A 27,151-nucleotide genomic window follows, 5' to 3' on the forward strand; every position below is an offset into this window, starting at 1 on the left:
TGATGCCAGCATATAGGGTATATATTGATCTTTCTTTTTACTTGCATAGATATTTCATTTTGATACTTTCTCATCTTACTCTTATTTTTTAGCGTTTGCAGTTGAATGTTTTTGATACTGCAAAGAGTAAATATACTTTTTCTAAAAATGTATGCCATCTTATTTTTAGTAAGTTATTAACTTTGTGAGTTCAACGTTCAAGTTTACTGTCAACGCTTTATTTTTAAAGGATTCATATTTCAATTTTTTGAAGGAAAAAAAAAACAACAAATAATGCTATTCAAAAAATGATCGGTGATATTTAATTTTACTGTAATTGTACTGTAATGAATTTCTATAAATGAATGAGGAGGTGGCTATGCATCCAAATTACAAAAAATGAAAACTTTAATTAAAGTTTATTCATGAGATATGTTTGCAAAAATGCGTATGTTGATTACAGTACTATTTAAGTAAATAATTAAGTAAATAAGACACCTTGAAATATTTAAAAATTCCAGAAATGCAAAAATTAATTTAAAAAAAAAGGTTTAACTCAAGTCAGTAATCTAATTGTAAGTTTTGTCAAGTTGAAATTTATTTTACTTGAATCAGCCCACTAAAATACATTAAATATGTATAAAAATGATGAATTTTCAGGATTGAACTTGCTCGACAAATCGTAAGCTTTTTTATGTTGGTTTTACTTTTTTGGGGGGTGGGGGACGGCACTTGTAAGTTTACTGAAACCGCCACTACATTCTATAAAAAACTTACATTCAATAGTTCTCACAAAATAGCTATGGGACCTATTTTGAACTGGAAAATAGACCTATACATATGTGCATAGGTTGCAATTTGTAAACATTGCTGTGATTTTTTTTCCTCCGATTTTGCAAAGTTTACCTTTTCCACTAATTTGCAGTCCTGAAAGCATTAATAGTAGACACCATGGGTTTGGAACGAATTTACCATTATGATCCAAGTAGCTAGTCCTAGGTGTATAATCCTAGGTGTATTTAAAAGGTTAAGTTAATCCTAGATGTATTTTTTGCATCCGTTATAAAATTATAGTAGCGATTTGAAAGGGCGATGTATTTTTATGCATAATGTAAAGTAGCCAAATTTTGTCTCTTTGCCCAATTTCATCTCCCTAAATTTTTCTGAACTGATACTACGTGTCGCAACCGTTGGTGTTTTTTATTGGTTGCAATCAAGAACACTATGTAGTTGTGGAAGTTTAATTAATCAAGTCTACTGTGTTCGCCGTTTGAGATCACTCATTCTAAACGTTAAAAACGTGAGTTATTAAAATAAATTTTTAAATTATCTTTATTGAATAATTATACTGTGTTTATGGAGTTTATACGACAAATTTGTTTGATGTAAGCTACAAACTGAGAGTTTTTCCACGCTACATTCACTTCATGTACATCAAGATGCCTCTATATTGGCAGACAGGAAGTTCCTACATTCGTTCCAACCAAGATTCAAGTAAAAGATGATGATTAGGAACGTTCAATGTTCCAAAAACATTTTTATGAACACAAATTTGGCAAAATATTAGTGCATCGTCCTTGATGCGCCTCGTGTAAACAAGAAATATGCTTCTTGGCAAAGGACAAAAGGAAAAAGGAAAAAAATAATAATTTGTAACGCTCGTTTGTAGTGTTGAAAATACAATCTTACAATTATAAACTAAAAGTTTTGCACTAAAGAGACTCAATGTAAGATAGTGTTCTTTAATCCAATTCTTATTACGTATCTATTATTACTTCTTGGTTTTCAGAACGTTATTGCTTCTTTCACAAGTTGTTATGGGAAGAGGATGAAAATTCTACAATTATTTTCAACTCTTGTCTCACTTTCAACGTGCACTTTTGAAAAGCTTTGTTTTAAACGAAAAACAATTATTTTTTTATATTTTAGTCAAAGTTTAGTATGTAACCTTAACTAGTGGTGTTATATAATATTTTTTGGATTAACTAGTCGTAGCATATAGTACTCAGAGACCAAAAGCCTTAAAAGGGACGAAATACGGCATCCTTACTCTTTATTTACATTTACTACCAGAATTGGAAACTATTGCTTTAAACTATGATACTTTAGAGTTTCTTGACCCATAATATTGGTTTGGACAAAAACACGGCATTAAGTGCAGAAATGAGTTTTTGAGATATTTAAAGAAACTTGTTTTGGATTCAATACTAACAAGAGGGCAAATATTGCATTTAGATGTTTTTTTCTCGTTTTTGTTTAAGTAGAAACTAAATACAAGCTTGAACAATAAAGCTACAATGGATGATAAAAAGGCAAATAAACTGAAGACTGAGAAATTTGCAGTTACCGCTCTTACCTACCCACGACAGTATATATCATAATATGCAGAATCAAATTCCTAAAACGTTTTCTTTTTATTTAAAAATGATCTTTACGGGTTTACCCTCACGCTCGCAACACATACATATAATTTTTTTTTAAATATACTGCTTAAAACAATTAAAGGATATTGTAAGTCCTGTACAAAAAAAGGTATTAGCAAACTTTTTCTTTTTTTTTGCATAGAATCGAAGAAGGGAGTCACACATACAAATTTTTCTCAATGTCAAACATCGCAGAATGCAAATTTTGAGTTTGTCGTCGAAGATGTCGTTTTAGTGAAAACGAATGAGATTTTGCTCTAAGCTAATTGTAAGACAAAGCAGAAAAGAATGATCGATATTCAGTAAGTTCGTTGTTTTGATGAGTGCGATGTCTCAACGAAGTCATTTAACGGAATCAGAAACTTCTAGAGTCGTTGGCAGCAGAAACCGTTGGAGTTTTTTAAAGTGTGATTTCCAGGATATGGAAACGCTTTTTAGAGACTGAATATGCTGTCCGAAGATCAGGACGAGGTCGCAGACGGGCAACAATGCTCAATGAAGACCGTTATTTTGCTTTAATGGCTCGGAGACACCGAAGTATGAATGCTACTCTACTACAACCTTTCCTTCGCTAGCGTACTGGCACCAAAATTTCGATACAAACTGCTTTAAATCGTCTTCACGCTGTAGGTCTGTATGCTCGTCGACCAATGGTGTGTATTACATTAGCTGCGAGGCATTGTCGTGCCGCAGAGAGTGGGTAACAGAGCATGTGAATTGGAGCAGAAATGAATGGATCAATATTCTTTTTTCTGACGAGTCCCGTTCTTCTCTTCATCCTGATAACGGCAGATTTTCATCAGGAGGGAACGTGGCACTAGAAACAATAGATCGTTCGTGCACGAGAGTGTCAAATTTGTTGTTGGTGGTGGGATGGTATATGACGGCATCTCCATTGATGGTCGCACCAAACTGTATGCCATTGCGAATGGAACTCTGACTGATTGTAGAAGTAGGGATGAGATCCTCAGACTTATTGTTGTCCCTTACGCTGCAGCAATGGGAGATGACTTCATGGCGTAACGCGACAATTGGAGACCACAGCGTTCTAACTTGGTGAATGATTTCCTTTTGGAGAAAGGAATCATACGAATGAAATGGCTAGCTTGTTCTTTAGTTATGAATCCAATAGAGCATATTTGGGACATTCTAGGCAACGAGTTTCTGGACGCCTAACACTTCCATAAACTCTCCAAGAACTGGAAAGAGCTCTTCAGGAGGAGTGGGACAGAATACCCAGTCTCTCATTAATAGCCTCGTTGATTACATACCTCAGAGGTGTTTTACATTGCCGGCCGTCCGAGGTTACCATACCGTTTACTAAAAGCCATTTCCTTTTAAGGAAACCCCCTTTCTTATTTTTTTTCTCATATGCAGAAAGTGCGTGTTTTTCCTTTTGTACCCAAAAGTTAAATGAAAAGTATTTTTTTCTGGCAAACAAGTGTAATTATGGTTTGACAAAGTTTACTACGTTTCTAGACAATGTATCAATCATCCAAAACGTTATCCTGGTGCAAGATCATTCCAAAACCGCAATATCCTTTAATTTTTTTGAGCAGTGTACTAAGGGGCTCTGCTCTCTGCTCGTTAACGCTCACCGACCCCCGAAGATTGCTTCGCAATTCTTATTTGATTCGCAAAGATTTAAGTCGTCAATTAGAAATAAACAGATTAAAAACGCATTATGAGCTCCCTTTGAAACAAAAAGCACCCCTTCCCCAGGTTTCAAAATACCTTGTACCAACTTGCAGAGCCGTAAGGGCTAAGGAGCTCCTGAGCATTGAAGAACTGCAGTCTTGTTACGTTTGAAATGTCGCTTCCATATTCGTGGTCTTTAGTAATGTATTTTGCCCTTTAGCTCGGGGCTTGAATTGAGTTGAGCCTAAGATTTTCCGTTAAAATCCACGCCTTTAAAGTTTTTGAATAAGAAAGAAGAAACACGCGAATCAAAAAGACGTAACTATGGCGACGCCAAATAAAACATCAATACTTTTAATGGAGATGAGATTATTCGAACTTGATTTTTAACGGATTGTAACTTTTTTTTTCCTTTGGAGATAAAAGTTTAGTTTTTTGACCATAGGTCGAGTCAGCTCGGGAATAAAAAATAAACTGTCCTTTCCAGCGGTGTCAAATAGAAAACTGTGGGACAATTCGTTAACTTTTTACTGATAGATTTAGTGAAGAAAGTAGCGCCTAAATTTTAGCTAAGCCTAAAAAAGTTCGAGCTAAAAACGCAAATAACTCCCGCCGTATTTAGGTTAGAGCATTGAAACAAATTGCGTAGAAAGCGGAAAATTCTACCCTTTCCAACGATGTATAATATTAATATATGCAAATAATTTCTCACCCCTTTAAAAGCCAATTTACGCGAAGTTAGATCTTAAAAAATTAATTTAAAAAAAAACTAATTCGAATTTTAAAAAACAAAACCCCAGGTGCACACCCCCTGGGCTCGAAGTAATTTTTTACAACATTTCAAGACCGTAGGTGCTATGGGGTCTGCTGGACGTAGGTCCGCCACAGACTTTCTTCCATAATTTCTTTGAAACCTTACTTTTATTTACTATAAAGAGAAAAAGAAAGCGTTTATTGAAGTGATACTTAATTTTATATTACTCGTTAATTTCTTATATTCAAAACTATAGCACTTAAAAGCTAAAGTTGAAAATTTCAGAAATTAAAGGAGCGTAATGTTTAAATATAATTGAACGTAACATTCGTATATCTACTGGAAATGTAAACAAGTATTGTTCATTAAAAAACGACATATATACATCAAAAAAGTCAATAGATTTTTATCGTATAGCTACACATAAAAAGAAATAGCCCAAAATAAATCAGTCTATCTGATAAAAAGGAACTATTTGCGAAAGCATCAACTAATGGTCCACTTTATGTGACAAAGCAAAGAGAGACATACCAGACGACGCACTTCGATAAACAATATTGGTCATGAAAATAAAATATAGTTTTTCCAGAATAAACTAAGATGGTATAGAAGGTATGTGTACAAGTTATAAATGGCAATAGCTTCTTTTTACTGCTATTTCTCATTTTGTATGCAGTTTTATGCTTTAATCCTTGAGGTAACTAGAAAAAAATTAAGAAACGCAAAATGCAGTTTTTTCCTGAATTTTATTTTTTCGTTCATAATTTTCTTAAAACTAAGTTTCTGAAGTTTTTATTCATGCAAACAGCTCTAAACAAAAAAACATTCAACTTTATAAAAACAATGAAATAATGAAAGTAATGAAAATTTAAAGTTGGGGGGCGAAAAAAACGTTTTTCAAAAGCAAATTTCTAACATTTAGCTACAACTTAACACATAAGATTTCATCCAATCGTTTCCTATTCAGAGGTTTACGTCAATCTTTGGTTTTTAATGAAGAGTTTGGCACAAACAGTTTTTAAAATTACAAAATAGTGAATACGCTAGACGGGAAAAGAAAACTTCAGCGTTTGCGAAAAGTGGACATTTTACGGAAAAAAAAGATAAAACTTGCTTCGAATAAATAATTGGTAACAATGTGTTATTTATGTCCTAAAATAGTCATGTAAAATTTAAGAAAGGCGAAATGAATATTGAAGAAAAAAAGTTTGAAGGTTCGGATCCCTTAATTAAGTTTACTGTTTTATTGAATAATACATTGTTTGATATTTTTATAACATTTTAATCAACAGTAGTTATGTCGTCCCTAAAAGTTAAGTTTTACATGTGCATTGTTACAAATGCTTATTCAAGCACCAATATTTCTACAAAATTTACAAATGACTCGAACCAAGTTACTTGTAAAAAGACTTCACATCATGTTTTATTATATTATTTTTTAATTAGATTATTTTGATAATCAGGTTTGAAAAACTCATGTTTAATTGTGCGAAAAAAATAAGATTCCAGTAACAATAAAATAATGAACTGACAATTTAAGCGCGATTGAAATAAAATTTTTTAAGACGTTTTAACAGCATACGTAAAATCTGCGTTTTACAGTGGATTTTGAGTTGTTAATTTATAACAAATATTTTTATAGCTATTTCGTTTAAAGGGCCTTCTTTAATGCTCATAAATGCTCCAACTTCTCCGAAAATAAGTTTTTCAAATTTTCAGTGGCTTACATTTCATCTACATTTTTGAATAACCAGGTAGATTTTAATTGGTTTAAATTTCTTACCCTAGCATTTTCATTTTGTATTACTTGTCAAAAACATCTTCCCCTGAGAGTGGAGGGGGGATGCAAATTTTTAATTTTTCTTGAGTTCACGCATTTTTTCACAATTGAAGATTGTCAATAGCTTTACATTTTATTCTGTGCTTTTAGTACATCTTTCCTAATAATAAATCTGAAAGTCTGGATCACTGTCTGTCATGATGTCTAAATCTCTGTGACGCGCATAGCGCCTGGACCGTTCGACCGATTTTTATGAAATTTGGCACAAAGTTAGTTTGTAGCATGGGGGTGTGCACCTCGAAGCGATTTTTCAAAAATTCGATTTTGTTCTTTTTTTATTCCAATTTTTAAAAACATTTTCCCGAGCAAAATTATCATAAGATGGACGAGTAAATTACCAAGTTATCATAACGTGGAACCGTATCATGGGCAAGCCAATTGGCGGAAAATTCACCATACATTATTTGTAAATGTACAGGCGAACCAAAAGACCTTTTAATGTTCTACTACGGGCAAAGCCGTGCGGGTACCACTAGTACATAATAAAAACCTAGCATAATAAGGAAAAGTAATATTTCACTGTAAAACCTTTATCGACTTTTTTTAAGCGTTAAATGACAGATAATGAACCACAAACTTATTTCAGAAAGATTATACGTCGGTAATTTATTAGAAATCAATGGATCTAAAAGCACCCTTGTTAAATTTTCCTCCATCGCTGCTTAATAGTCGAATGGTGAGGCATAGTCGTTTATTTTTTATTATTATTTTTTGTACATGAAATAGAAATACTATGAAGTAATTTTTGAAATTAAAACCTTTAAAAAGCAATACAATGCCTTATGAGGGAAAACTTCGTTCATGTTTTTTATTTTGAAAAATGTATTATCTTATCACATTCGTTTTCTTTTTGAGTGATATTGATTTTTTGAAAGCACTAAGGCATTGAAGTTGAAAGTTTGAAGAATTTTGAGCAATTACTTTATGACTAAATAATAAAAAATAAAATTTATTAAGTATCTTTAGCCTATTAGTGCTCTATATTAGAATTTCAAACCCGACAATAAATATCTTCCTGATCACCCTAATCTTCAGCTCGTTCATTTAGGTTTCTACCTATGCCATTATCATTTCAAATTTTCGTATCAGGAATTTCTCTTCATTCTACTTGACGTTTCCCCATTGATATGCATGTTCCAGAAGTAAAAGCTGTCGAATCTCCCTATTCAACCGTATTTACAAGTCATTCCATTTCAAATAAGTCAGATGCAGCTGAACAGTAATGATTTTACGTATTTTTCCCTTTGTTTCTGACTATGTACCTGCAAAGAATTGACATGTAGTCCAGTCATATTAGACATTAAAATCGCAAAACACGATGTAGTTCTGATTTTTTAATACGCTGTTTGGGTCAGTTAGGTAGTGTAAATCTAAGTTTGCAGTTTTCAAAAATCTGTGCTCGCTGCGTAATTCGCGAAAAACGGCGAAATTTTCGGACTTTTTTTTAGTTTTTTCTTTACATTTCCTAAACTATTCAACTTTTGATTTTAAATGTTAATACCAGTTTTAAAGCATATTAAATTTTGAACAATTTAAGCTCAAGTGGGGTGGTTCTATACGACAAATAGTTTGGGAAATATCGTACATCAAAAACTGGCCATTTTCGGCGAAAAATGAAAAAAATTATGCTTTAATCACATTCCACGCCAAATATGGACATGAATTCCCACATTAATCGAAAAAAACTGGAAAAACTTATAGCGCATTTGATTGGCTTTCATTTAAGCAAAAAATGAAGTAACGAAGTCTTTAGATGCAATAGTTCTTTTACAATCACAAAACAAACAAATATTCGGAAAATTTGATTTTTCAAGAAATGAGACAAAACACTTTTCAATACAATATGGAAGATCCTATTTTAAAAAAAAGGTTGCAAAGTATAATATAATAAGACTCTAATGTGTGTTTATATAAGTTATGTGCGCTGGCAAAACAGGGCGGTTATGAAAAAATTAAATAGGCAATAGTTGATAGTCCTATGCAGGTAACGCACATTGATGAATTTTCGGCCGTATTTCTTTTTTCACCTGGAAAGTTATCTACCGAGTTTGGTTTTGAATAGATAATATTTTTGAACAAAAAATTTTCAGTACCAAACACTTCCCATTAGAATAAGAGAGATATAGACAAAAGAAAAAAAAAGATAAATTAATTTGAATGGCTTCTTTAATTCAAATCATGTTTTTCGCAATCACGAGCGTGTGTGTGTATGAATGCGCGTGTGTGTTTGTGTAGGCGCATGTGTGTGGGTGCGTGTGTGTGTGTGGTGCGTGTTGTGTATGCAGTGCTGTGTGTGTAGGCGTTTGTGTGTGTATGTAGACATATATGTTTGTGTCTGTGTGCAGGCATGAGTGTGTGTATGTGTGTGTGTGTGTGTCTGTGCGCAGGCATGAGTGTGTGTATGTGTGTGTGTGTGTGTGTCTGTGCGCAGGCATGAGTGTGTGTATGCGTGTGTATGTAGGATATGGACCTGGACGGTTTCCGCAAGAGGTTTGAAACTATTTTCATGTTAGTTTAATCATTAAAACGTATCTTAAAAGTTAACTACACTTAATGTCTTGATTGTACGGTGTCTTTGATTTGTACAATCGTAATCCGGAACTGGAGAAAAGAAGGATATGTCGATTTTTTTTCCATTTTACTATTTTTCTTTCTTTCTTTTTTTTTTTTTTTTTTTTTTGTCGGTTAGAATGGAAAAGATGTTGTGTGCAGTCTTTTTAAATGGCAAATTGCACAAAGCTAAGTAGCTAAAATCAGTTCTGCAACAACGGCATACTACCATATATCCCTTCTTGCACTAAAATGAGAAAAATCTGAAAAGGATGGGTGAGGCTGGATCATTTAATGCAGTGATTGGTGACGAACCAATATCAAAATTTTTATTGTATTCGACCAACTCCGCTCTTAGACGTCCTTCTCGTCTGCCAACCATTTGTTTAATAGTCGGTATCTGCGATACGAATGAAATGAAGCTACTCTTTTGGTTGAAGACTAACAAGGACGGTTCACAGTTGCATTACATATTGCTTTGAGGAACAGATGGAACTGTATACTGTAGCAGAATATCGGGGGATGCCTCATTTCCATACAGCGCAACCAGCTCCATCTATACAGCTTCGGCTAAAGCTTCGGGACTCACTTCAGGGAGGAAAGCTATGGTGGCCTGGACAACCTTATACCAGTTCGTTTGAATAACATCGCGAAGTTTTGCTTTTCTTAGCCAGACATGGGAAGTTGTTGTATTAACTCCACTAACTACGTGAAGAAAAAGTACGTATCTAAGAGTTATTCCATTTTTCCTCGGTTGAAAAAAAAAAGTATAAACCTAATACAAATTAACTGGACGTTGGCATTTTTCTGGAAAAACATATTTTGAATGTTTGAGACAAAGCCGCAAAAAAAAAAAAAAAAAAAAAAAAAAAGGAGATCCACATCTACTTCATCATCGATTACGATCTGTTGAGATGTACTTTATTCGATGCTGGTACAGTTTCTCTAGTTGTTTTTATCTTCTATGCCCTCAAGTTCAAACCTAGGGAGCAACTAATCATTGAGGTGTCATTTATTACACAATTTGGGAAAGAGTTTCCTCAGGAACACTCTGATGTTGAGAAGTAAAATATAATCATAATCCGCTAGCGCGCAGTTGTTCTGATGTATCCGAAGACAGTAAAAATGTCCCTAAGTCATTCCAGTTCTTTAAAATAATTTAACATGAACATAATTCATTAAATTCACCGAAAAAGCACACAACTGAATTGTTTAATATGTGACAATAATGGATTAGTTCTTTCATGCTCTCCTTCAGTTTCATTAGAACCAGTTTATTCATTACACATGTATGTTTACAAACTAGGCGAAAATTTACTGCTTCGCAAAACCGTGAAGTTTCTGCCAATGTACATAAAAATCCTTTGAATTCATCCCGTTTTTCACATCTCTTGTACATAAAGGCGAGCGTTTTTTGCGTAGAACTCAAGACCTGCTAAGTGAAAAAATGGAAGCATTTTGGTTAATGTTTCTTGGTGCATCCCTATTTTCCATACTTTTTGCTTGAATGATTTTTCAATAGGTATGAACATTAGACAATATTGCGCTTAAAGTGTATAGGGGGTACATTTTCCATTCTAGGTTTCTCGCAGAAGCTTTACGTTTGATATGATGAACCTGGACAGTTTCATTATTTTTGCAAAAAGAATGGGTGAACTTTCATTATTATTTGCTCGTCCGTTTTAGGATATTTAAATCTCATTACAAATTCGTTGAATACCAAAATTATTCTCCATTCAAAATAAAACCAAGTAAGTAATTTTCCAGTTGAAAAATGAAATACGGCCAAAAATTCATCAATGTTAAAGGCATAGATACGAATGCTTGCGTTATTTGCATAGGGCTGTCAATTATTGACCTATTTAAGTTTTCTACAACCGCCGGGTTTTTTCAGCATACATACGCATATAAACAGCCATTAGAGTCATATTATATAATTCTTGCCCCCCCCCCCCTTTTTTTTTAGAATAGGATCTTCCATATTAGCTTTAAAAGTGTTTTGTCTCATTTCTTCAAAAATCGAATTTTCCGATTATTTGTTTGTTTTGCCGATTGTAAAAAAACTATTGTATCTACAGACTTTGTTTTTGGCTTAAATGAAAACCAATTGAATGTACTATAACAGTATGTCCAGGGGTTTTCGATTAAAGTGGGAATTCATGTCCGTATTTGGCGTGGAATGTGATTGAAACATATTTTTTCCATTTTTTGCCGAAAATGGGCAGTTTTTGAAGTACGATATCTCCTAAACTACTTGTCGTACAGAACCCCACTTGAGCTTAAATTGTTCAAAATTTAATGTGTTTTAAACCTGGTATTCACATTTAACATCAAAAGTTGGATAGTGTAGAAGTTATAAAGGAAAAACTAAAAAAAAGTCTGAACATTTCGCAGTTTTTCGCGAATTACGCAATGAGCACAGGTTTTTGAAAGCTGCAAACTTAGATTTACACTATCCTTACTGACCCAAACAAAATATTAAAAAATCAGAACTACAACGTGTTTTGCGGTTTTAGCCCCCCCCCCCCCTTTTTTTTGTGGATAATATGACTGGACTAATGAACTTGCAAAAGATTGTGAAAGTTATTTTTTCATCGGTTTACCGTTATAGACAGTTAAGATTATAAACTTCATTTCTAAAAATCAGACGGTGAGACACAGGGTATTTATAAAGTGACTTTAAAAATTGTAATTTAAAAACTAATTTATAGTTTAAATATCTAGTTTTTTTGGTATCATTTGTAACTTTCTTTTCATGATAAAAATACATTTGTAAGTGAGTTTCTTTCCCAATTCTGGGAAGATTTCCACGTCTTTTAACTGTCTGTCATGCACTAGTTTAACCAGGATTTGCCTTCTAGATTGTTTGATAGGAATGTTATTTGTCATTCAGTGAAACCTTGTTACAACGAACTTCAAGTGAAAGCGAAATTTTGTTCCTTGAGATGAGAAATTCGTTGGGATGGAATTCAGTACCGGTAATGACAATAAAAACGTTTAACTGAACGTTTGTTTCGTTAAAATGGATACTTCGTTGTATTGGTGATTGCTGTAAAGACATTTTACTGTATAATGATGGCAATGTGTGTTGAAATAAAAGATTCTGGAGGTGAACCTAAAAACCCATCTCGCCCATTCCATTCTTGGACGCCATTTTTAGTTTCTGATGTTAGCGTCGCATAATGCCGTTTAGCTAATTTTGTACCAATAGAGGAAAAACTATTGATATAAAGATAAAAATAAAGAAACCCCTATGTTTAACATTATAAAGGGGAAGTGCTCTTGAGTAGTTTGCTTCTCAATAACTCGAACAATATATGGATGCTTCACTTACCAAATCAAATAAATCTATAAAACAAAAAGTCAAGAAAAGTGATGAAGAAGATTCTGTTTTTCATAGGATTGAATGGGCCCTCGTGTTACATTTTCTGTCATCACAGGATCAGAAATGTACTGAACCAAAACTTTAATATACAGGGTGTCCAGCAAAGGACTCCCTGATTTCAAAATTAGATTTCTCGAAAACAAAGGACGATATTGAAATAAAATAAACGGTATGCTTATTGGGAAACCCATAAAAATCATACACAGGAACTCGGAAATTAATTACAAAAATTGCCAACAGGCGGCGCTGCACAATGCAGTTGCAATAGAAGTCTCCATAAATAGTGCTGCGAAGAGGTTAGTTGTTTCAGCAGTAGTTTAGTCTCTCAGATATGCTTACATATACGCTACAAATTATCGTCCAACCTCTTCGCAGCACTATTAATGGCGACTTTTATTGCAATTACAGCGTGCAGCGCCACCTGTTGGAACTTTTTAAAACTAATTTACAAGTTCCTGTATATGATTTTTATGGGTTTCACAATAAACATACCGTTTATTTTATTCCAATATCGTCCTTTGTTTTCGAGATATTTTAATTTTGAAACAAGGGAGTCCTTTGCTGGACACCCTGTACATTTTCATGCTAAACATTGATTAAGCACTATTAAAGCAGAAATGAGGTTTTGTTTAAAAAGTGGAGTTAATCGATTTGGCAACTGAGGCATCCATATGAAGGAGCTTAATGGAAATTCTGAATTTTCTTATGAAACTTTATTGAATGTTTATTTAATAATTTATTCATTGTCCTCATAGTGCGGAAAAATTGATCTTTATACCTAGAAAGACAGAAGGTGCTGCAGTGATCCCTAAGCTGTTTTACAGCTAAAAAAGATGTGTTTTGTAATTTATCTGAGCTGCTGTATCATCAACAGCCTTAAAAAAATATGTTTACTCTAGTTTCATTTGTATTTTTCTCCCTACGTAGTTGGTTGAAATTCAAAATGCTATAAACAGTGCCAAACGGTTGCAAATGATCTTTAAAAGAGAGAAATTCTACCACTTGGTGTCTAATGATTGAAAAACTAAAAATAAGTAAGTTTTAATTTAGTCATAAAAGAAGATGCGTCGGGCAGGTAGACTCCCTCATGAATAATTTTAAAAAGAATTTACCCGAAAAATGCTTAAGGGCCACATTGTTCACATCAGTCTTTCTGTGGAACATTTTAGTCTTTCTAGTGTCAAATCTTAAATAGTTTTCTTTTAACATAATTCCTTTATCAGTGCAGGTCTTTATAAACGCCTTATAGTTTAAATATTTTTCTATAGAAACACTATTTTTTTGGGGCATCAGTATTGACAGTATAGGTAGCTGTATTAAAAAAAAATCTGTCAAATGGAAAAAAAAGACATTTTATAGGTTTTTTTTTTCAAAAAAAAAAAAAAAAAACTTATTTATACCTGCATCATCTCAATTAGCACCGTCCCCAGCACCTGGTGTTGCTCATTGTATAGTAATTTATCTTTTCTACATAGTGTATTGACAGGGTGGTCACACCAGTTGGTCCTATATCTTTTTTTGCGTAGCACAAATATTGATTAAAACTTAATGGCAACACATATATACATTTGAGTATATGACTCGTCCAGTTTTTTATAGTTGAAAAAATGAAAGAGTCATGTGGTTAGCGATGCCAAGTTATTTCAATTAAATAGTGCTATTGCCGTGTGAGCGCAAAAGTGGTATCTGCAGCTGAGTTTAAAGTGAGAAATTCCCGTTTAAAGTTGTGTGTCTCCATGTATTTGATTCATATAAAACTTTTTCAGAATTTTTTTAAAAATATTTCAAATTGACAAATGACCATGAAACATTGTATAAGGGTAAAATATGTGACAAAGAAACCCCTGGTGACAGTAATTCAATTTTGACAAAAAGTGCAGATACCATTCGTGCTTAGCACGGCAGTATAGGTTAATTCGAAGTGCAGTGGGAAAGTAATATATACATAGCAAAGTAAAACACCGACAGTCAGAATATGATATCCAGAGGCTGCAATTTCGTCCTACTTATGAACTCATCAGTCTGGGACAATCACTAACCGGGCTCATAATATTCTCATTGAAGCTAAGAGTTTCAAAAAACTGGTAGCAACAATAAATTTAGCTCTACCGTGAACGTCGACAGCAATGGTGCGGTTTAGCACGTCAATTGAATGCAAAATCTGTTACGACGATTCAGCAAAGATTTATGTACTCTCGACTCAACTTGCATAAGAGCATATGCAATTTGATGGTCCCTTAGACTTCATAAACGGGATTCAACTGGGTTAATGGATATTATCCATGTTTTAAGGCTTTTTAAATTGTTCAATGGTTAGAGTACACTGTTAAAAATTGTCCGGAACATTTACGGTAATTATTACTGGCATCCATGTTGCCAGTAACTATTACCGTTAAAATCAAATGTTACTGTAAAATTTTACGGTTTCCTCGGTAGGCTACAGTAACCAATTGGCGCTGGGATCGCTTATTTCTCCGGTATAAACTACCGTAAAAATCAGCGATGCTGTAAGTCCGCCATTTTACAGTAACAATGACCAGAAAATCTTCCTGAATTTTTAACAGTGTAGACCGGGGCGCGTTTACAAGGATTTTTTCAATGAATTTTTTAATTTTTATGTTTTAAATTAGGAAATTTTAGACATTGCGGTTTTATAAAGCAGTTAATTTAGTCAAAATTCGTATATTTAGTTGTTGCTCAGTTTGTGTTTTTAACTACTAAAAAAATACTTTTGTGCCGAAGTCGGTTGCGTTAACTTGCCCTAGACACGGGGCACGTTTACGCATATTTATTGTGACACCCTATAGTGGTTTTGATAGTGTTTTGAACATGTCTTACCACCGTTAAAATAAAGCAAATTTATTACAGACGGAATGGTGTATAAAGTTATAGCTGAAGGGGCATAAAAACAACACTATATGATTGATTCTAAGCAATTAAAAACGAATTTATTACTTAATTAAAATTAAATGGTAATTTTTAAAACTACATAGCCTGAAAATACTTAAAAAGTGTGAAACAGGTCGGAGCGAAAAAAGCGTCAGATTCACATTTAAGTAAGACACAGTAAGAACGTGTGTATAAAGGTGCTCCGACGTCAACGCGTCTTACCCCGTCGCCAAGTTTGGATTTATTTCTAACGTGCGAAAAAATGTAACAACATTTCAGTTCATACGAATACAATTCTCAAAAAAGGATAAAATTCGGCACATTTTTATGTATTTGTTCTTTCTTAACGAAGTATTCTTTGTCCACAATAAGCTTCAAAACGTTCAACGCAAAATTTACTCAACTTGGTAAAAAACAGATTATTCTTTCTGCATGCTAGACTGAAGCTCGACTGATGCTCAAAAACTTCTGATGGTATTTGCAAGGGATCAGCATCAATCTGTTATGACTGTTGGCTCTGCAGTTATATTTCGTTTTGAGAAAAGGGCACTGCATAAACGTGCCCCGGCCTACCCTAATGAAACAAAAAAATAAAGTACGTATATAATATATAAAAAAAAACCTTTGTATTGCTTTCTTTTAGCATTTTTATTTTAAATAGTTTTCGTTTCTGTGTTTTCGCTCTTTAACTTTTGCTTTTATATAATACAAATTCCTCGCTATTAGACTGCTAACAGAATCAATACAGAAAGTGTGTTTCTTCTTTGATTGACTGTTGTCCATTTCCGACAGAAAGTTCATCCCCATCGATTGCCCAATCGCAGGCATCTGGTGGTTTTCTCTTTGCGATAACACATAAATGGAACGCTACTCAACGTTTTTGTTCACATTCTTTTCGATAGTTACTTTCATCCTTTTGTTTCGCTTCTTATTTTCGTTACGGCATGAGATAATCGAACTTTTTCCTTTTGTTACTAAATATTTTGTCGAATGATATCACAGACCTAATTTTTTTTTCTTCATGAAAAAATGTTTCAATTTTAATAGCATGCTCTATAGTAAATGGGGTGTGCTGATCACGAATCTGAGCTTAGTTTTTTTCCAGCACATCAGGTTTCCAAGAAAAGTGAAAATTTCTCATATAAACTACCAAAAATACTAAGAGAATATTTATTGAATTTATATTTAATAGAAAATTCCTACAAAATTGAGTTGTTCAAAATTGAATTGTTGAGTTGAATTTTTTTTCACTTTCTTGATGACATTATTATGCACTTAACGCTCAGAAAACAGAACACAACTCGGTGCTGCAAACAACTGACGCTAACTATTTCGTAAACAACTACTGATGCCGTCAATTGACTTTGATAGATGCGAAAATGAAAAAGTTTTGCCATTGAAATGAAATAAGCATAAGATTATGCTAAAATACATTTAATTGGTGTATCAATTCTTCATCAGGGTTCACTAGAGATTAAGTATACCAAAAATCAACTCTGGGGGTCTTCATGGGGCTGAGATACAGTGGGGTGAAGAACCCAACTTGTTGTGCCATGTAAACTGTTCTTAGCCGCGTGTTTATTTTCTTTTGTCTTTCTTGGTGATAGATATTTGGCTTTGTTGGTGGCCGACATTTGGTTTTCTTGACGGTAGGACATTTTAAAGAAATAATTTCAATGCAATTCAGGAAATATCAAGAAATTACTTTTTTGCTTTAGTACAAAATATCTCATAAGGTTTTTTTTTAAGTTTATGAAAAAGCTGGACGTGATGGGCTCAAACTAAATTTATGTTCATAATCAGCATACTCATATTAGCTAAAGAAACTTATCAAATTCAAAACAACAAAAAACATGTAGGCCTGTGTATTTTGTGAAGAATTTCCAAATGAATCATATTTGAACCTAAGACTTTTGATTATCTGAAATTCTAGACCTATGCTAATTTCATTTTGTAAATGAGACAAACGAATATTTTTTGTAATGCGTAAGTTTGGAAATGTGAATTACGTGTGAATGCAAAATAATCCCTTGTTTACTGAAAACTGTAAAATCTTTGATGAAGTTACTTTAATCGTTTCGTTTCATTTCTTATTTTCGTTATAGCTTTAGATAATCCGAGTTGTTTCAAACGTAACTGAATATTTTGTTGAATGATAATTTTTCAAGGGTTTTTAAGGGCATCATTTGTAGGCATATTTGAGCCTTCGAAATTCGATTAGCTGAAATTGTAGACTTATTATAACCCCGGTTTAGTTTTAATAAAGAATGCATAGTGACACAGTGTATGAATTTTATGATTATTTGTAAACAATATACCCACGTGAAATAACTCTTCATTTATGTTATTGAAAAGGTAAAAATTATTGAAGCTGAAAAATCCTTGTACCAAAAGTAAAAGAAAAATGCATTTTGATAAACAATTATAACAACGAAAGTGAAATGAAAGTCACAATAAAGTGTCTTAGTAACAAACAGACTACACACCAGTATACTGCCGTGTGTAGGTAAAGGGCAGTAACTGCAAATTTTTCATTTTTCATTTTTTGCATTTTTGTCATCTATTTTACGTTATCTTTATTGTACAAGCTCGTTTATTTGGTTTCCGCTAAAAAAAAGGCGCGAAAAAGACGTCTAATTCCAACCATTCCCCATTGTTAGTATTGAATCCAAAACACGTTTCTTCAAGTATCTTGAAAACTCATTTCTGCAGATACTGCCGTTTACCTGCACACGGCAGTATAGTGGTTATAGTAAAACCAAAATAACGCGAAACTGAATTCGAATATGAAGTCCAAAATTCCATCATAGTAGCGGCACATCGGTTTGAAATATTGCTAAATTTGTTATTCTATGCCATCGCATAGTGAAGTGCATGATAAAATGCTTTAAAGAAAATAATCGGATCGAAAACAAGGTAAAAAAGGATCACCAGCAAAGTTAACAAAACGTGATCGGAGATTTACAGTTTAAAAAAAATATGAAAATACACATTTGAGTGCTGTAAAAGTTGCTACAGATTTTAATGAAACATTTTGCTTTTTAATTTCACTTAAAATTGTTCGCCGAGTTTCTCAGGAGCTGGATTAAATTTGAGTTCTTCCCGCAGAAAATTTTTCGTTCGAGTGAAAAACAGAATGCTCACACCGTCAAAAAACCAATGATAAATAAGCTGGAAATGTTTTGGAAAAACGTCTTACTTACAGATGAAAAGAAATTCAACGTTTTTCGTTCTAATATTGTATAATTGTAAGGAGAAGAAAAAAAATGAGGAATTAATCTTAAGAACTTAGTTGAATCAGTTATTCAGGAAAATGAAGATGCTCTTGCGTGAGGGTGCACATCAGCATCAGGGATTGGTGGTTTTGAACTTATTGATAAAAGAATGAATCATGCTTTTCATTTATATATTTTAAAAGGTAATTTTTAACTATTAGCCCAAAATTTGGTTATCGGAAACTTTTTTTTTTTAAATCAAGGTAACGATAAGGAGCATACGGTTTTCAACGTTTGCGTCTGGTGCCAAAAAAATTGTCCTTATGCTTAGAAATATCTCTTCAATCGCTAGATTTACACTTAATGTAACGTATTTAAAAAAATCTGGAGGCCAGATTACGAAAATACACCATTAAGACGAAAAAAGAACTAGAAACAGTAAAACTCGAAGTGCGGTTGAACACTTACTCAGGAATTGCACAAAAAAAGAAAGAAAAAACATTGAAATTTATTCCCAGACATTTGAAAGCTAATGTTGATATTGCCTGATATTCTACTATATAATAACTTAGTAAAAAGTTAGAATATTTACTTATAAGGTAGGTGCGGGTAATAAGGCCTACCTAAGGGAGATTTGGAATAAAATGGGAAGAAAAGGATCCGAATCAGCAAATTGCAAATTTAATTAAAGTACCATTCAATTACTACACGAAAATAACAAAAAACGGCCTTTCTTGCCGAAAACAAACATAAAATTAATTATTTAAAAAAACCTTGCAATTAGGCCTTATTATACTACGGTAGGGTAATAAGGCCTAATATTTTAACACTCGTAAATAATCAAAATAAGCTATTAACATTGGTAATTGAAATCATTTGTAATATCCTTAAGCATTACTCATGCTGAAAATCTTCAAAATAACAAAAAAAAAAAAATTTGAAAAAAAAAAAAAAACAGCCGTCAGGGCACTCAAAAATATCTTTGTCATCGGCTGTCAAACCGACGCATTGCTCATGATACCACCTGTTGCATTTTGAACAGGGCCTCATGTCAATCATTTTATCCTCCTCACAAGCGTGACAGTACCAACTAGCACCGTTTTTTTTTTTTTTGGTTTTTTTTTTATCGTCTTTCTTTGAGGGTTGACGTCATTTTTTGCTTTTTTCTCTTTTCTATATTCATCAAACAGTTCTTTGGTGACTTTAATTCCTCGATAATTAATAGATTTTCTTCTTAAAATTGATGTTTTTTCAGTATTTTTCACTGGAGTACGCATAAGCTCCTGAAATGCCTTTTTTTTTTAGTGGAGCTAGTGGTACATTGTCCTCTTCATCGTCCGAACTGGAACCGTAAACCATGCCGTACGTCGCTCCAGGAGGTTTGTTTGGGGTACTGTTAATTATTTCATCTTGTGCTGTCGATGTGGAAGGCCTTAGGGTTATTGGCGTGAGGGAGGTGCGAGGTTGCGAATTTTTTTCTTGAAATTTGTCAGCTTCGGGAGCTGGAATTTCTGTTAATACAGACGGAGCAAAAGCTGTTTCTGAAATAGCCTGTGGATTCAATGGATACAAACCAGTGGCTTTAAAGCCGCTTGTAATGTTACTATGTGTCATGCATTTAGACCAGACATTTGAAAGAACAACATTAAACCGTGCCTTGTTGAGCTTTTTGTCTGGGTTTTGTTCCATAAATGATAAAACTTCTGCATCCCAGTGGTGTTCAAATGATCGATAGACGGCTTTATCAAGGGGTTGGAGTTCATGAGTGGTGTTCGAAGGTAAACAGTATAATGATATATCGAGAGAATCGGCGACTTCAACGATTGTTAAGTCTAGGTGACAAGCCGCTCCATCAAATATTAAAAGGGACTTTCCTGCACTTTTAAATCTAGATAGGTGTTTTAGAAATTCTGTAAAAAGTTCATTAGTCATGTAACCCTTTGTAGATTTTTCTACCAAAGAACCCGGTGGCAAATTATCATATAATTCTGCCTTCAACCGTTTGCCTTTAAATATTATCATTGGTGGTATAGCAGTACCAACTGCATTTACACATCCAGCTATTGTGACACTTTCGGCGTGTTCCGAAGACTGTAAATGCACTCTTTTAGTCCCCTTCTTTGCCAAAACAGTCTGCTGGTGGTGAACTGTGAGACGGCAGCCTTTCTCATCCATGTTGTATATTCTTTCAGGATGACTTCTCAAGTCCAGATTATCATAAATTTCATTCAGTCTGTTAAAGTGATCATTAACGATAAATTTGTTAAGCTTTTGAGCTCTGGCCGGGTTCATAAATTGAGCTTTTCGTCTAGATATTTCCGGGTGTCTTTTCATAAATGCTTTAACCCATTCCATGACCAGCCCGAAACCCCTTAACGCGCATGCCGCAGATAACGAACGGAGTTGCTTTTTGCTACGTTGTAATAGCACTTTTTTCCCCATTTTGCTATCGGGATTTTAATGTTGTTTTTGCTGTTCAGCTTGTATTCGAAAATCGCTTCGCTTTATTAGTTTTTTGGCCCTGAATTAAATAGTGCAATAAAATACAAGGTTGCTAATATGTGCTGAAATATTCCTTAAATTTACACGGTACATAACGGGAAAATAAACAATAGAGGATAGGACAAAAAGCAATTATTTTTATAACACTAATTATTTTATTCAATTATTATTATTATTATATATTTTTTTTTTTGCTTTTACCTCAGTATATCATTTTTTTTTTCTTTTTATACACTTAAGAAATCTTAAGAACTGTTAAATGTAAGATGATCTATCTTTCAAAATGGCTCAACAAAGCATTCTTCAAACAATTGACTGATCGGTACAACCTGTGTTTTGGACCTGTTGAATGGACAAAACGCTTTAATAACTGTGGGAATGATTTTCTAAGAGGATAAAAAGAATTCTTCGGTGCCTTTTGATACATTGTGACCCTTCAAAACGACCTATACACACAGAGACTGGTCGGTTCTTTTATCCTAATTCCGATGACTTTTAAATCCCTTCTGAATGTCCAGATATCAGTTGCTCAAGCGTGGGAAGTATTTTAAAGATAAATGCTTACAAAAGATCAAAACTTGCGGCTAATCCCCTATTTCCCTAAAGGATACCTTTGTGCATGCAGCTAAAAGCCCCCAGCTGAGAGAGGAATCGGCCTGGGCGGATTCCCTAAGGAGGTGCCCCCCTTGGTGTCTTGTGGTCAACCCTTCCGCATTATTTTCGTACAACAAAACAGTTTGAATCAGAAAGGAATTTCAAAGCAAGCTTTACTGCTTGTACTTGGGAACATGTCTTCAGAAGAAAAAAAAAGAAAATTTTGCTTGAAATCGAGTCGGATTGTTTTTTTTTTTTAAACATACTTGGATAAATTTTAATTAGTTTCATAGGATTATTTACTAATTAAGGCAATTTGATTATTGAAAAGAAATCAAATGTTTTATTTCTATTTTTAAAATCTCATAAAAGAAGGTGCAATTAAAACATTGGAGCTATTTTAAAACAATAAATAAAATCTGAAAAAGAAAGGGAGAAAAGGAATGTTTCGTTTTGTATGAGTAAAGCGAAAAGAACTCAAGATATTATCATTTCATTTGTACTGTAGTATATATTTTATGTTTTGCATAGGGGTCAACTATTATGTATAATCAATGCGGTCGTCATAATTTTTGTTTGTGAAATTAAAAATATTCAAAACTGTATCACTAAAAAACCATCAAAGGGTGCCGCGAATATAAAACGTTATAATTTAAGTTTGAAAATATCATGATTTAAAAATGAATAAATATTAAAAAATAATAATAGTATACAAATAACTAAAAAGCGTAGTTAACACATTATAATAATAAAAAAAACATACTCGTACAAAATTAAGATGTGTAAGATAATTAAAAAAATAGTAGTGTGTAAAATAAATTATAAAATTTGAGGATTATGAACAATTTAATGAAGGTTGCTTGGGTAAGAAGGTGGATTTTTGATAACAAGAAAAAAATATTTCTGTTTCTTTGCTTTATTCAGGCATAGAAATATTGGTAAATGTGTAAGGAAATATTTTCCCACTTGTTCATCAGGAGTTCGAATGCCAGAATGCTAAGAAACAAAGCTTCCACGAAATGATAAAAATATAATGCCTGATTATTTGAAGCATTATTCGTGTCCCATCTAAGAGTAATTGAAAGGTTAATATCTTAGTAAAATAAAATAATTTACAACAAATTTCGTGAAATACTGTAAGTTACATCCCTTTTGCATAAGGAAAAGAGCTTGATTAGCGCTCCCCTAAAAGCACCAGAACCCAACAGAGAAGCGCAATAACAGGGTTCTGCCCCTGGAAGGATCGCCGACACATATTCGGCCGAAGCAAAAACTGCTAGAAACGCCGTGACGACACAGGATCGTCGAAGGCAGTTAGGAACCACTTTCTTGCGACGAGCCTGAATCGGCCGGGGCAGTTTTAACACAAACTGCGCGGCCGATCCTGTATCGGCCGGGGCAAAGAATGGGTTAAACCAATCTTTACCAGCAACTTTAGCAAGTTTATTAAAATTATGCTTTATGTTATTAAGCTCACAAAATTTATAAACCAAGCGTCGGAGAATACGTGGTGTCACAGGCAACCCTACTTCAGCAAACCTCAAAATTCTGATGACAAGATCAGCTTCCTGGTCATCACTGAGAATAGATTTTCTACCAAGTGTTTTTTTCAAACTTCCGGTCTGGAGATGGTTTCTAATGGTTCTCCTGGGAACATTATAACTCACAGCTGCTTTATATGAGCTCAGCATACCTCTTCTTACTGCTTGGACAGCCGACACTAAGTCATTATCAGACCACAGTGCTCGTTTGGGGGGCATCGTGATGTAGGCACTAAAATAAGAATGAACCAAGTCGTAAACAGCCGCAATTACTAATAAACACTCATACCATGTTGAGAAAGGTTCAAAATAAGATGCACAGCTGAAAAACTACGTTACAAAAAAAAGGAGTATAATAAGGCCTACGGTCAACTTTCGTAGGCCTTATTAGCCGCTGACGTCGAATTTAAAAAAATACAAAAAAGTACAATAATTCGATCATATTATTTCCCTCAGACATGAAATATCGATAGAAGCATTCACGACAGATAGCATCACACTCCGGAGCGATGATACTTTCGAATCCAGCCATAAACAATGAAAACAGAGTTGGGCTAAGGACGGATCCCTGAGGGACCCCCTGATACGTTTTGAACCAGTTAGATAGGGTGTCTTGACACTTAACACGAAAAATTCTGGCTCTTAGAAAGTCAGCAATCCAGGCAAGGGCACTGCCTTTGATTCCAAATTTGTCATGCAGTTTCAGGATGAGTAGGTTCCACCACACCCTATCAAACGCCTTGGAAAGATCCAGAAAAACCGCAATGGTGTGATTTGTTGGTTTGATGTTTTGGAAATCTCTGATATTTTGACAAAAGTAAAGAACTTGATCTGTGGTACTATGTCCTCTCCTAAACGCAAATTGTTCTTTAGGTAATAGGTTTTTGGAAGTCAGATGGTAAGAAAGTCTGGAGAGGATCATTTTTTCCATAATCTTGCATGGAATGCTTGTTAAGGCAATGGGTCTGTAGCTGTCTGGTGAGTTTGCGCTTTTAGCAGGTTTCCTAATTGGAACAATGGTAGCTTTTTTCCAATTTCTTGGTAGCCGACCCTTGCTCCAGGAGATATTAATGATTTCTAGCAATCTCTTCTTTGCCTTCTCACCGAGATGTAGGATCATGTGTCCGTAGATGCCGTCAGGGCCAGGAGACTTGGACAGTTTCAAGTTTCCAGTAGCGAACTCCAATTCTTGCAGAGAGAAGTGAGCGCTGAATAAGGGGTCACTTGCTTTCTTGTTTCGGTGTCTGTTAGCAAGGATTCTTGCCCTACGTGCAATAGTCTTGTCTGGGTTAGTGAATGACAGTTTACTGATATTACTGTAATGCAGGCCTAAGATGTCCGCTGCTTCTTTGTGACCACTAGGGACACTCCCGTCCGGTGCTAGAATAGTGTTACAGCTCTCAGATTGAGGTTGACTTTTATCAATACTTTTTACTAGTTTCCACAGTTTGGACTCGGGTGTTCTAGAGTCGAGAGAAGTGCAAAATTCCCTCCATCTCTGCCTCTTTAGAAGGGCGTACTTGCGTTTGATTTCTGCATTCACTCTGTTCAGTTCGGTCTTGTCAGATGTGTTACCGGTATTGGATGAAATGATATTTGACAGTGCTTCTCTCCTTTTTAAGAGTGGTTTCAATGTGTCGGAGTTGTGGGAGAAGAATGGAGTGTACTTTTTTACTTTACCACGAGGGACCGACTGCTTTGCTGCGCTAATAATTCCGTTTTCAAATGCCGTCCAGTTACTGTCGATGTTGTTGGTTAGAGGCTCATTAAATACTCCAGAATTTGTCAAATCATTGTACCTCTTCCAGTCGGCTTTCCTAAAATTCCAGTGGTTCCTACGGTCCCTGGAGACCTTTTGATTTATATCTAATTCAATAAGAATGGGGTAGTGATCACTACCAATATTACTTAACACAGTCCAATTACATTGTGGGTAAATATCTGGACTAACGATGGAGATGTCCAGTGCTTCTTTGGTATTGTAACTATGGGAGGAGTGTGTTGGGGATCCATCATTCAAAAATAGAAAGCTCTTATCATCCGCGAGATTAAGGAGCGCATTTCCCCTTGCATTGCTGTTGGAGCATCCCCAGTTAGGGTGTTTAGCGTTCAGATCTCCAAGGAAAAAGATGTTATTTTCATACCCTTGAAAGAAGCAGTCGGGCAAACCTGAGGAGCAAGGAGGATGGTAAGAGTTGAAGACTTTAATGTTCTTACCTCTCCAGGGGAACGAAATGCCTTGGATTTCCAGTTTAGTATTATCAAATTGTGGGGTGTCGATGCTCTGATACTGAATGTTCCTGACGAGGAAGGCTAAGCCACCACCAGCTCCTCCAGTTTTTCTGTCTGAACGGAAGACATTGTACCCCTTTACCTTCAGTTTAGAGGTCTCTTTAAGCTTGGTTTCCTGGAGAGCAATAATCTGAACTTCTTTAGTTTCGGCCAGCTCAAGAAGCTGGTCAAGTTTAATCCGCGTTGCTGCTGTACCAAGCCCATTAATATTGCATTGCAATATTCTAAGAGGGCGATGCTTGAAAGGGGAAGGACGCATATTTTTCGAACGAGGCCCACTTCCCAAACCTCGAACGCGTCTCTGATTATCCAGCGCGACAGACGATGCTGTATGGCTTACTAAGGGTGACATATTTTCATGGAGAAGGGAAAAAGCAGCTTCTCATGGTACTAGGTACCTGGAGCTCCAATGGAGAGAAGTCTGACTTGGCTCCGGTGCCTGCAGATGCTTAGCTGAGCATAGTGGAACGGCCTTCACGCCTTGGGTGACCCTACCAGGAGAAAACTCTCCCGACGTACTTCACCCGTTCCGCCCAGGTACACCCCCTCGCCGGCTAAAAAGCACACTTTGAGGCGACCTGCAGGACTTGAGGGGGACCTAACCTTTGAAGAAATTTTCTCTGCGGCGAAAAATAGAGACCGGCATGTCTGGCTAGCTCCTCCAGCTCATTCTTGGTACAGTAGACCAAAACCAGGAGGTGCATTACGTTTCAAGGCCGACAGACAGGACCAAACGGCCATCTCAAGACTCTTCAGTGGGCACCTGAAATGCATGTCATTTGAATCCGGCCGTAAAGTCTTCCCAACGTGTCCCAAGTGCCATCTGCTGCCGGCCTCCCCGCAACACCTACTGGATTGCTTGGGGCTCACTCTTGAGGATGTCCGCGACAACCCACTCCTGGTGCTCGACTTTGCGAGGGTGCATGGAATTATGGATTTGATGTAGCTGTCGCTAGATCCTGAAGGATTGGACACAACACAACAACGACAGATAACTGTAGCGCAAAACTATGCATAAAAGTATGATATTACAAAAATTACTTACATTTCAATCTGACGATTTTTTATTATTCGTGTCTTACAAGCGTTCCGTGAAAATGAATCTGGGCTCGCTGGTCAAAACAACTGAGCATGGCGTTGCGACCAGTTTGAGGTGCCATCTGGGAGTGTAAACTATCTACGATAGCGTTTTTGAGCGGCCACAACCATTTTAAATTATATTTTCGCTGTTTAGGCCTTATTACCCGACAGGCCTTAATACCCGCACCTACCTTATATAGATAGTTTTCCAAAGTGTACGAAGACTTTTGTGAAATGAAATTTCTGGCCCTTTTTGATTATTAATTTCTTTGAAATCAAATTTGTATTATACTATTAAAAACTTTTACGTTGTTTTGTTAAAAATAAATCATAGATCTTATAATTAAATACCTATTCCAAAATATTAATTTTAACCAGTGGATAGGGGTGTATTTCATTGAAAATCGTAAGTGTACGAACTTTTTGGGAGCTACTGTAAATAATTCGAAAATACGAATATTTTATCAGT

Source organism: Uloborus diversus, chromosome 6 (genome assembly GCF_026930045.1).
Source record: "Uloborus diversus isolate 005 chromosome 6, Udiv.v.3.1, whole genome shotgun sequence".
NCBI classification, from domain to species: domain Eukaryota; kingdom Metazoa; phylum Arthropoda; class Arachnida; order Araneae; family Uloboridae; genus Uloborus; species Uloborus diversus.